This window comes from Scyliorhinus torazame, chromosome 7, assembly GCF_047496885.1.
Source record: "Scyliorhinus torazame isolate Kashiwa2021f chromosome 7, sScyTor2.1, whole genome shotgun sequence".
In the NCBI taxonomy this organism is placed as follows: domain Eukaryota; kingdom Metazoa; phylum Chordata; class Chondrichthyes; order Carcharhiniformes; family Scyliorhinidae; genus Scyliorhinus; species Scyliorhinus torazame.
The window spans coordinates 78,227,323-78,240,432 of record NC_092713.1 but is presented as its reverse complement, the minus strand read 5'-3'; positions in this window follow the sequence as shown (position 1 = coordinate 78,240,432).

Sequence of the window (13,110 nt, the reverse complement as noted above, 5' to 3'; positions counted from 1 at the left end):
CACCGCGGCGGCCAACATCGCTGGATGGTCTGAAAACATGACGGCCTGGTGGGGGGGAGGGGAACGACGACATGTCATCATTGCCCATATCCCCTCCTCCCCCCAGCCAGGTGGCATGGACCGCATGGGTCCAACTGTTGGAGGCTGGCACCTGGCCAGGTGGACCAACTCATTTGCCCTCCCATCACCCACCCCGGCACGGACCCCCCCCCCCAACCTCCACCCCGGCACGGACCCCCTCCCCAACCTCCACCCAGGCACGGACCCCCTCCCCAACCCCCAACCTCCACCCCAGCACGGACCCCCCCCAACCTCCACCCCGGCACGGACCCCCTCCCCAACCCCCAACCTCCACCCCAGCACGGACCCCCCCCCAACCTCCACCCCGGCACGGACCCCCCCCCAACCTCCACCCCGGCACGGACCCCCTCCCCAACCTCCACCCCGGCACGGACCCCCCCCCAACCTCCACCCCGACACGGACCCCCTCCCCAACCTCCACCCCGGCACGGACCCCCTCCCCAACCTCCACACCGGCACGGACCCCCTCCCCAACCCCCAACCTCCACCCCAGCACGGACCCCCCCCAACCTCCACCCCGGCACGGACCCCCTCCACAACCTCCACACCGGCACGGACCCCCTCCCCAACCCCCAACCTCCACCCCAGCACGGACCCCCCCCCCAACCTCCACCCCTGCACGGACCCCCTCCACAACCCCCAACCTCCACCCCAGCACGGACCCCCCCCCCAACCTCCACCCCGGCACGGACCCCCTCCACAACCCCCAACCTCCACCCCGGCACGGACCCCCTCCCCAACCTCCACCCAGGCACGGACCCCCTCCCCAACCCCCAACCTCCACCCCAGCACGGACCCCCCCCCCAACCTCCACCCCGGCACGGACCCCCTCCCCAACCCCCAACCTCCACCCCAGCACGGACCCCCCCCAACCTCCACCCCGGCACGGACCCCCCCCCAACCTCCACCCCGGCACGGACCCCCTCCCCAACCTCCACCCCGGCACGGACACCCCCCAACCTCCACCCCGACACGGACCCCCTCCCCAACCTCCACCCCGGCACGGACCCCCTCCCCAACCTCCACACCGGCACGGACCCCCTCCCCAACCCCCAACCTCCACCCCAGCACGGACCCCCCCCCCAACCTCCACCCCGGCACGGACCCCCTCCACAACCCCCAACCTCCACCCCAGCACGGACCCCCCCCCCCAACCTCCACCCCGGCACGGACCCCCTCCCCAACCTCCACACCGGCACGGACCCCCTCCCCAACCCCCAACCTCCACCCCAGCACGGACCCCCCCCCCAACCTCCACCCCGGCACGGACCCCCTCCACAACCCCCAACCTCCACCCCAGCACGGACCCCCCCCCCAACCTCCACCCCGGCACGGACCCCCTCCACAACCCCCAACCTCCACCCCGGCACGGACCCCCTCCCGGCACTCCCCCGGAGCCCAGCCTACTCTAACCACCCCCCCCCCCCCCCCCCCGCCGCACACACACACAAGCCGAGACACACCTCTCCTCAGGCAATCAGTCTGCGGCCACGCCATTTCCTGCCCAGAGCCAACCCCCCAGGCCGTCACTCACCTCCTCGCTGGTCGGCGTGAGCCTGGAGCACCGGGTCACGCCGATGAAAAGGAGGTTTGATTCACGTTGACGTGAACGGTCATCACGTCGACGGGACTTCGGCCCATCCGGAAGGGAGAATATCGGCAGGCCGAAAATCGGCTGCCTTGCGCAGACCCGTGACATTCTCCGCGGCAGCGGCGCCATTAACGCCCCGCCGACTTTTCTCCCTTCGGAGACTTCGGCGGGGGCGGGGGCGGGATTCACGGCGGCCAACGGCCATTCTCCGACCCGGCGGGGGGTCGGAGAATGACGCCCTAGGTTTGAAGGGAGTTGGATCGATTGGTTGGCTGGCAACAGGTGGGTTGGCCAGGGACAGTGTTCTGCCTGACTGTAGTCAGTAATTGATTCCTGCATGATGCTTTCTGAGAGAACTGGGCAGAAGCGTTTAGACCTTGGAAGTGAAGGGAACTCACTCTCTCTCTCTCTCGTGCTTACTAAAAGTAATAAGTGCCAGGCATATCCTTTGCTGTGACCTTTGAATGATATTGAGTCTGCAGAGAAGATGGACAGCCTTGCCAGAGAAAACCATCCCAAGCCTAAAAGGAAGAAGTATCAAAACGAAAGCTGAACTTTGGAGAGATATTAACCGGAAATCATCCCAGTAAAACGATCTTTATCCTTTTATTTTATGAATATTTTCCTTACCTTTCCTCCACTCTTCCTCCTTTGTGTTGTTTGTGTGTGTATATAGTGAGTGGGGGTAGTTAGGAAGGGGGGAAAGGGGTTAGATAGTTATATTTTCTGTCCAGTTAGTTGTCCAGTTAATTATAATATTGTACCTAATAAAAGGTTACTTGTATTAAAGTTACAAATCTGGTGACAGCAGTTTATTCGGATCAGCCGAGGACCTCGAGTATTTTAAACAAAATCTTATTTTATTTGTATTGCGACTCCAGTTCAAGTGGGGCTGGGATTGACCATGCACTAGTCCAGGGTGCCGTGACACCATTGACCAAAAAACTGAACTGGACCAGCCATGTAAATACTGTGGCTGCAAGAACAGGTCAGACACTAAGAATCCTGTGGTGAGTAACTCAGCTGCCGACTCCCTGAAGCCTGTCCACGAGGCACAAGTCAGGTGTGTGATGCAATGCTCTCCACTTGCCTGGATAAATATGGCTCCAACAACACTCAAGAAGCTGGGCACCATCCAGGACAAGGCAGCCTTCTTTTTGGGCACCCCATCCACCACCTTAAACATTCAGTCCCTCCACTACTGGTGCTCTGTGGCAGAATTGTACACCATCTACAAGATGCACTGCAGCAACTCAGCCAGGTTCCTTCAACAGCACCTTCCAAACCTGGAACCTCTACCACCTAGAAAGACAACGGCAGCAGCTGCTTAGAAACACCACCGCCTCAAAGTTCCATTCCAAGCGACACATCACTGTCAGGTGATCTAAATCCTGAAACTCCCTTCCAGCAGTACTGTGGGTGTACCTACACCACATGGACTGCAGCGGCTCAAGAAGCGCAAGGGCAAAAACTGCTGGCCCTGTCAGTGTGGCCCACATCCCATGAAAAGACAAAAAAACGAAACCCTGTGCACTGGAAATTAAATACATAAATTGGCAAAAGATTGAAATGGTTATGTTAAATGTCAACGTTTATTCATTGCCAGAAGCACTGTACTTAAATAGTCACTCAGGACTGTGTATGTGGGAAGAATGAAGGTGGGAGGAATGTTCAAATAAGAGGGAGGGAGAATGGAGAAGGAGAAGATAAAATGGGCAGGCAAAAAGGGAAAGGGACAATAGGTAAGGGGAGTAGTGGAGAGAGAGGGAAACCCAGAAGATTATGTTAATCAAAGAATGGCTCTCCAAAAAAGTATAATTTTTCAAATAAAGTAAGTTGCCCTTCCAGAATAGTCTTCATGCATCTGTAAATTCTTCTTCTTTAACAATAAAGCAATCCAGACTTTGCAAACCCAGAACTGCAGTAGAACTGTGGGCTGGATTGGGGTGCAGTGATGGGGATATTTACAGGTGTCAGTAGGGCGACACAAGGAACAGGATTCTCCGAGCCCCCACCGGGTCGGAGAATCCCCGGGGGGGCGGCGTGAATTCTGCCCCGCCGCTCCGACGCCGGCTGCCATATTCTCAGGCGGCGGTTTTCGGGTGGGGCGGGGATCACGCCACGCCGGTCGGGGTCCGTTGGCAGCACCCCCCCCTCCCCCGGCAGTTCTCCGGGCCCCGATGGGCCAAGCAACCGTCGGTTTTTGGCCGGGACCTGGCTGGTAGGCCAGCTGATGCGGTCCTCGGGGGGCGCAGGGGGATCCGGCCCTGGGGGGGGGCACAGTGGCCTGGCCCACGATTAGGGCCCACCGATCTGCAGGCGGGCCTGTGCCGTGGGGGCACTCCTTCCTTCCGCACCCGCCACTGTAGGGCTCTGCCATGGCCGGCGCAGAGAAGACACCCCCCTGCGCATGCGCTCGAATACGCCGGCAGGTCTACGCATGCGCGGAACCACACCGGCCCTTCTGCGCTGGTTGGCGCTAGGCAACCCCTGCGGTGCCGGCCTAGCCCACAGAAGTGCGGAAGATTCCGCAACTTCCGGTCGGCCAAAGGGCGGAGTAGTTCGCGCCGCTTTTTACACCGACGTCGGGCCACCGCGGGGATTCGGGAGAATCCCGCTTAAGATATCCTCATGAAATGCACATATGTATTGAGATCACAACGACTGCCTTATTCCTCATTCCGAATTTACTAACCAAAACTGCAATTACCCGAATTTGAGTTCCCAATCAACCACATTTGACTAGTATTGCAGATCTGTACCTCTCTGTTTAGCAGTGGATTCACAGTGACAGACACTGTTCCTATTCTGCAAGCAACACAGCAGCAGAAGGAGAATTCCACTCATCAATACTGACCGAAGAAGTTTTCATTGTGACCGATAATATGAAATGAATATTGTAATCTTTTTTTATTTGCAAACAATCCACATTGCAAAACATAGCCAAGACTGATATAGACTGAAGAGAAAATTAGATGAATCAGGAAGTAACGTTGAGGTGATGTCAAACTTGAGAATTTTATGGCTGCAGATTATATGAGAAAGAAGAGATTCAGAAGAGGTGTAAAAGTCAATTGATTTGTATTCTTGAACATGAATGAATTTAGGGTAGGGGATTGTGCAATATGTCGAGTGATGAAACAGCAGGGTGAGCATGAATGATGGAATAGAAAGCCGAACTGTTTTTTTAAAATTTTAGTGTATCCAATTCATTTTTTTTTTCCAATTAAGGGGCAATTTTGCATGTTCAATCCACCTAGCTTGCCCATCTTTGGGTTGTGGGGGTGAAACCCACACAAACACAGGGAGAATGTGCAAACTGCACACGGACAGTGACCCAGAGCCAGGATCAAACCTGGGACCTCAGCGCCGTGAGGCAACAGGGCTATCCCACTGCGCCACCGTGCTGCCTTGCCAAACTGTTTTTTAACAGGAAGGATAATAAAAATCTGCACAATCTTTGGGCAACTTAGCAAAATTATTGATATCAATTAATTGACGATTTGTACTGAGAATCATTAATAGTAACAAATGGAATAATTCAACATGATAGTTTTTCTATTACTTTCCAAACGTGGGGCGAGATTCTCTGACCCCCCGCCGGGTCGGAGAATCGGCGGGGGCTGGCGTGAATCCCGCCCCTGCCGGTTGCCGAATTCTCCACCACCGGATATTCGGCGGGGGCGGGAATCGCGCCGCTCCGGTTGGCGGGGCCCCCGCCCCGCGATTCTCTGGCCCGGATGGGCCGAAGTCCCGCCGCTAAAATGCCTGTCCCGCCGGCGTAGATTAAACCACCTACCTTACCGGCGGGACCTGGCGGCGCGGGCGGGCTCCGGGGTCCTGGGGGGGGCGCGGGGCGATCTGGCCCCGGGGGGTGCCCCCACGGTGGCCTGGCCCGCGATCGGGGCCCACCGATCCGCGGGCGGGCCTGTGCCGTGGGGGCACTCTTTCCCTTCCGCCTTCTCCACGGTCTCCACCATGGCGGAGGCGGAAGAGAATCCCTCCACTGCGCATGCGCGGGAATGCCGTCAGCGGCCGCTGATGCTCCCGCGCATGCGCCGCCTGGAGATGTCATTTCCTCGCCAGCTGGCGGGGCACCAAAGGCCTTTTCCGCCAGCTGGCGGGGCGGAAATTCGTCCGGCGCGGGTCTAGCCCCTTAAGGTTGGGGCTCAGCCGCTCAAGATGCGGAGCATTCCGCACCTTTGGGGTAGCGCGATGCCCGACTGATTTGCGCCATTTTGGGCGCCAGTCGGCGGACATCGCGCCGTTTCCGGAGAATTTCGCTCCTGTTGTGTAATCTAATCACACAGTTCCTGAAATAGTTGGCAGGGTTGCAAGGAGAAAGACACATTCTTTCAAATCTTTTCTTTTTGTTCCAGCTGAGATAGTTAATCTTGTTAATAAAGTGAACCACATGATAGACCCAATCCCCTGTTGAGTAGACTGCTGTTTATCAATTCTCTGAAAAATATATGAACAATCGAGCAGAATTTTTATTCTTTATGATTCTGAAGTGTTTCTTTAAAAAGAACACAACCAATCTTGAATAGCCCACAGACGTGAACACAATTATTTGGGGACTTTTACTGCCCTCCAGAAATGACTATACCAAAGACAGGATCACTCTGAGGAAGCCTTGGCTATCTTTTTATCTTCTGTTAACCAACATTAACCACAAATTGAACTGGAATAGCCATATAAATACTATGGCTACAACAGCAGGTCAGGGGCTAGTAATTCTGTCCCAAAGCCTGTCCACCACCTAAAAGGCACAAGTCAGGAGTGTGATGGAATACTCTCTAATTGCCTGGATGGGTGAAGCTCCAACAACACTAAAAAAGCTCAGCACCATCCAGGACAAAGCAGCCTGCTTGATTGACACCCCTTTCACAAGCATTCACTCCCTCCAACACCAGTGCACGGTGGCAGCAGTGTGTACCATTGCAGAAAATGCACTGCAGGAATTCATCAAGGCTCCTTAAGCAGCACCTTCTAAACCCATTACCACTACCATCTAGAAGGCCCCAGATACAACGGAACCCCACCACTTGGAGGTTCCTCTCCAAGTTACTCACCATCCTGACTTGGAAATATATCGCCTTTTCGCCACTGTCGCTGGGTCAAAATCCTGGAATTCCCTCCCGTACAGCACTGTGGGTATACCTACACCTCATGGACTGCAGCTGTTCAAGAAGGCAGCTCAGCACCACTTTCCCAAGGGCAACTAGGGACGGGCAACAAATGTTGGCATAGCCAGCGAAGCCCGCATCCCAGAAAAACAATTTTTTTTTCAACGAATCCTGCAATGGCTACAAGTCATATTTAGCACCCATTTCAACCCATGGACTTGATGAATCATTATTTTTCTATGAAATAAAATAAACAATTTAAATGTAGTAGATGAATAATAAACCAAACTTTGATATCTGTAATTTAGCCTTTTTCTGTAACATCCCTGTCAGCATATCATCCTTCGTTCCTTTGTTTGCAAGTTCCAGGATTTTGCTTTTTCAGTTAATCTACATAATGAAAATCTCATTGAATGACCTCAATGGTTACAGAGCTTAGTCTGTGGGGTACTTGGTTGCCTAAACATTCAATTTTGCCCACTCCAATAAGTAATCAACGACCATCTGTTACGTACTAGATAATTAAGGATAGGCAGGTCAATTAAAGGATAGGACAGCAGGTCGAGTTCTTTATTTCACTTGTAGTCCTAATTTCCCAAGTCATTACTGACAGAGTCCATTATTACTGTTGAACCTACCTCTTTAATGCAAAAGGGGTTTCATGTAACTGTCCTTTTGTGGACTTCAGTGAGTGAATAACCGTATTATATCAGGAGATGTAGACAACTGAAAAATGATTGAGAAAATTGGTCCACAAATAATACTGAATAATACTCAGCGAAAACAGGCCGATACCACCGCTGCACCAACGTGCCTTTTTTGAATGTATTTTATTCCAAACTTATGTAAGAGGTTACAAAACATAAACAATTCGGGGAGCAAATTCCCCATCATACAACTATACAGTTTGCACAAACTTTTCTCTTTCCCCCCCCCCCCCCACCCCCTCCCCCCCCCCCCCCCCCCCCCCCCCACCCCCACGACGAACAGTTCCTCAAACACAGCCACGAACATCCCCAACTTGCCTCAAAGCGCTCCTCTGAACCCCTTAATTCGTACTTGACCTTTTCCAGCTGAAGAAAGTCATATAAGTCTCCCTGCCAGGCCGTCACCCCCAGTGGCGTTGCTGACCGCCTCTCCAACAAAATTCTTCGCCGGGCAATCAGAGATGCGAAAGCCACAACGTTGGCCCTTCTCCCCTCGAGCAGCTCCGGCTTCTCAGATATCCCAAGTATCGCCACCAAAGGGTCTGGCCCAATCTCCTCCCCCACTATCCTTGTTAGCGCTGCAAAGTCTCACGCCAAGAATCTCTCCACCTTTTCACAGCCCCAGAACATATATGTGTGACTCACTAGTCCCCACTCACACTTCTCGCACTCGTCTGTCATTCCCTGGAAGAACCCACTCATTCTTGCCCGAGTCATACGTACCTTGTGTCCAATGTAGCCACCTGGGTTGGACAACTCCCGATGTAAAATGGAGAACAGCAAAGGCTGCAGGGAAATTCAGCCAACACAGGCAGAAACCAGCAGGTGCGAGTTACTGTGTATTAAACTCTGTAAAAGCCCAGACAGCATCGATACCAGCAGCCATCTGCATAATAATGTAGCAGCCATCTACATATTAATGCGCGATCCCCGGGAACAATCGCAACATTTGGGACAAACAAAGCTAAGCCAGACTCCCCGGCGCCAGCAGGAGCCAACACAAAAGAGGTTAACGGACACCTAAAGACCGCCCATCGATCAGGGAACCGCTCCAGTATTGGAGAAATCGAACCAAGCGATTGGAACAAAGTCCAATCACCTAGAACCAGGTACAGGGTCCGCCCCGAAAGGCGGGAAGCCCCTGGGGACTATAAAAGTTAAGCCCCAAGTTCAAATCGTTCTTCTTGACCGGGTCACTCATCACAAACCAACCCTTGACAGTGACCGGTTCAACTGCCGCCGATATCCAGTAAGTCTTAAGTCAACGCTCGCTACGAGATAGGCGCTCCGAGCTACCAATCCGTACCAACTTCGAATCCTGCAGACTCAGAACCCGAACGAAAGGCCATTTGTTCCCCTGACCTCGTGGGCCAGTCCGAAGCTAAGTATAGGCCTGTTAGTTGTAGAAGTAGCTTAGAAGTAGAATTTATGCATGAGTAGCGATTACTGTGTATAATAAATGTGCTTTGGTTTGAATCTTTTCTTATCAGTGTATTGAGTTATTGATCATTACTTGAACTTGAACCTCGTGGCGGTATCATAAAGATACCTGGCGACTCTAGAGCAAAGGTTATAAAACAGAGCCAATCGAACCAACCAAAAGTTAGCAACATATTACTGCCGACATCCTGACGGGACCCGAACTAGAAGTGGCTTAACCACTCCAGGAGAACCCAAAAATTTGAATCAGAGATCCAATTGGGAACAGAAAACCACAAGTGTTCAAGCAGTTCTGATCAATCCTCATAATTCGGGAGTGTGTGTATTCATGCGGAACTAACTGGGCGATAAGGTAATACTGATAGATTTTTGTTGCGACAAAATTGTCGGGAGTTTGTATTTCGGAAATTAGTGAAAGCCGTACCCGTAATTACAGCACCGCCTTCGTCCCCCTCGTTCCAAATTTAAAGAAGCATTCAGATAGGAAAGATGGTAATGCAGGCAATGCAAAGCCTCATGAACCCAGAAGAATTTGCGGTCGCAGCGACCAGCAGCAGTAGAGTAGGACAATGTCCCATATGGGAAGAAGAAATCAGGAAGTACTTCAAAGGGAAAGGATGCCCCTTTGGAGCGAATTCTGTAACAATGAGGAGCCGGTCCCAGGAGTATAGGACATACTTGGTGGGATTACCTGAGCGAGATTCACAAGAAGAGCATAGGAAAAACCCGCAAGCAGATGGCAATCGTGTCCTGCTTGGCACAATTGCGAGGCACAGAAGAGGTCGTTAGGACGTTCCGGAAAGAGGTAGAAGGCACACACCGAATGAGCAAGGTCGATGTCAGTGAGGTAGAAAGAGAGAACTTAGAGTTGAGGAGGAAGTTGGCAGCAAAAGACGGAGAGGTGGATGATGCCAAGTGGGCACACCAGTCTTGTCTGGCGCACTTAAGCAGCTTCCAGTCCCAGTATGAAAAGGCCTATCAGGACACGCAACATGCAATCCTGGTACGAGAAGAAACCGAGAAGCAGGTAGAAGCATTGCAGAGGCAGTGTAGTGACCTGAAGGCAGCGTTAAGAGCACTCCATGCTGCCACCACAGAGCAAAGACAAAGCTCACTAGACCACGCAAAGTGCCGGAAGCAGATTGCAGAGCTGCAATCTCTGCTTTCAGTTCAGAAAGGATTCCAGGAAACCTTTGGAGCAAAGTTAGATGAGGAAGACGGCCCTGATTGGGAAGAGTTAAACGAGACAGCGCAGAGATATGTTCAGGGAACATGTGCGCAGGGAAAGCCACAGAAGAGGAAAGCGCCCTACCCCCCACAGAGCAGATAGTTCAGGCTCCAATGAACCCAGTAACCACCCACCGCACAGCATAATCAGACGACACAGAATTTTTGTATACCACCCCCTTAACAGTGATCCAATTATGGGACGCGTGCGGGAAAATCACACCGTTCCTCCCCACCGTCTGACCCCCACCACTTCTTTGCCAGAGTAAAGCAGCAGGCGACCATGTACGGCCTGGATGAGCGAGAGCACGTAAAGCTCACGGTTTTGAGTTTAGACCCTTCGGTCGTAGCAGCCCTTCCTGACCCACAGAATGTAGGAGGAGGCACCCTTGCAGAAATGGTCCTAGGTGCAATCGGGTATAACCGGGGTGACCCCGTAGATGGCCTCAACAAATGCAGGCAAAAGAAAACCGAGCACCCCACAGCGTTCGCTGGACGCCTGTGGATCCATTTTGCAGCAGTTTTTGGAGACTTAGACCGCGCCCATTTGTCCCCAGACAACATGGCCAAATGGACCCGCACCCTTATGTCCCATGCCACAGAAACAGGACAAAAAGCTTGCGCGAATTATGATCCCTCAGAGGAGGCTCATGACGAGAAATGAGTCGTAAAAAGATTGTCCCGCACTTGGGAGCAGTCTGTACAAAACAAACCCGCAGTTAAAAATCCCGAAGAAAAGCAGGCAGAAGCAGACGTACACGCAGTTAAAACACACCAGAACCCCGCATGGGTAAATGAAAGCAAGAACAGCCCCCCACAAAAGTCACAGGAGTGTTACAACTGTGGCCATTATGGACACTTTGCAAGAGAGTGCAATGCCCCACGAAAGCCACAGAGAGCCCAGCAGACGGGCACTCGAAGTAAGAATAAGACAGAGCCCATTCATAGTGTTAGCACCCGTTCGGATCAGACGGACCTGACCGGAACGAACTGACGGTGTTCGGGCTCCCCCAGTTGGGTCTGCGACACCGTTTGGGATAGATCCGGACGACCGGTAGTTGCAGCAAGAATTCGGGGACAGCCCATCGAATTTCTCTGGGACACAGGAGGGTCCCGCACCACAATAAATTCCTCCACCATGTTCCAGAAAGACACGTGGCCCACTACAGCCACCATCACCCTCAGCGGCTTCACAGGCCACTCACAGCAGGGACACATCACAGCCCCTGTACCCATTCAAATCGGCAACATCACCACCAAGCACCCCGTAGTCTTAGTCGATCTACCCCACATAGCAGAACACATTTTGGGAATTGACTTTATGAATTCCCACAACCTATCATTTGATCCAGTCAACCAGTGTGTCTGGAGAATGGCAAAATCCGCAAGAGCCCCCGCAACACTCAACATAGGTGATACGCGAACAAAATTAGCACAGTCGGCGAATTTTGGTTCAACCCAACCACGCTTAGCACGGACAAGCAGGTTAGGGCAGTTCTGCAAAAGAACAGGACAGCATTCGCGGCCCACAGACACGACTGTGGCCTGATGACTGGTTTAGTACAAATCACAGGACCTGACCCTAGACCCCAAAAGCAGTATGGATTTCCCCAAGAGGCAGAGGGAGAAATCGCAAAAGTAATCGACAGCTTATCAGAGCAGGGCGTACTTAGATCAGTAGGTTCCACTAATAATGCCCCGATTTGGCCAGTGAGAAAGCCCGATGGATCATGGCGACTTACCATCGATTACCGGGAACTCAACAAAGTCACCCCCGCAGCAGCCCCCACAGTAGCCACAAGTCCCGAGACCATGCTCAAGCAGGGACTCAATTCCCGATACTTCACAGTTTTGGATATCAGTAATGGATTCTGGTCCATTCCATTGGCAAAGGCGTGCCAGTACAAATTTGCCTTCACCTTTAAAAATCAACAGTACACGTGGAAATGCCTGCCACAAGGATTCCGCAACTCCCCCTCCATTTTCCACCAACAGCTGGCAAATGGTTTAGCCAACTTTTCTCGCCCCGAATGTCTGGTCCAGTACGTAGACGACCTACTACTGCAGACAGACACCAAGGAAGAGCACATTGAGCTTCTGTCCGAACTCCTGGAACTCTTACATTCAATTGGTTGTAAAGTTAACCCCAAAAAGGCCCAGATTTTGGAAGATAAGGTGATATATTCGGGAACAATTATCACGCACGGTAAACGCGAGATCGAGCATAAAAGGATTGACTCGATCGCTAAATTGACCCGTCCCCAGAACGTTTCAGCCCTCCGGTCGTTTCTAGGACTGGTTGGCTACTGCAGAAACTGCATTGACGGTTTCGCCAGCAAGGCAGCACCCCTCTCAGACCTCCTAAAGAAAGGAGCCCCCTGGGAATGGCTTCCGCAGCATACGGATGCTGTGGACTCGTTGAAAAGAGCACTCATAGCAGCCCCCGCACTACAAGTTCCAGACCCGCTTTCCCCCTCTGTGATAGAGGTAGCAAGCCGTGCTCCTTCAGGAACGGCACGAACAGTTAAGGCCCGTGGCTAACGCCTCCAGAGTTTTAGATTCTGTGGAGCAGGGATTTTCAGCCTGTGAGAGGCACCTGCTCGTAGTTTCTTGGGCAGTACAGTATTTTTCTTACATAACCGGACTAAACCCCATCACAATCCTGATGGAACACACCCCCACCCACTTTTACTGGATGGACGACTCAAGGACGGTAGTTCGTCAAATTAGAGCAGCTAGATGGACCCTTCTTTTGCAGGGACAGGACATCACTGTTAAACGGACAAAGACCCACACCTTTTTAGCCGATAACCTACAGTACCCCGGAACCCCCCATGAATGTGAAATTATCTCTCCACACCACGCACATCACGTCATGCTCGACGCAGCAGACCACGCCCCGCCCACAGCCAACATAACCCTACCCTCCCCCAGC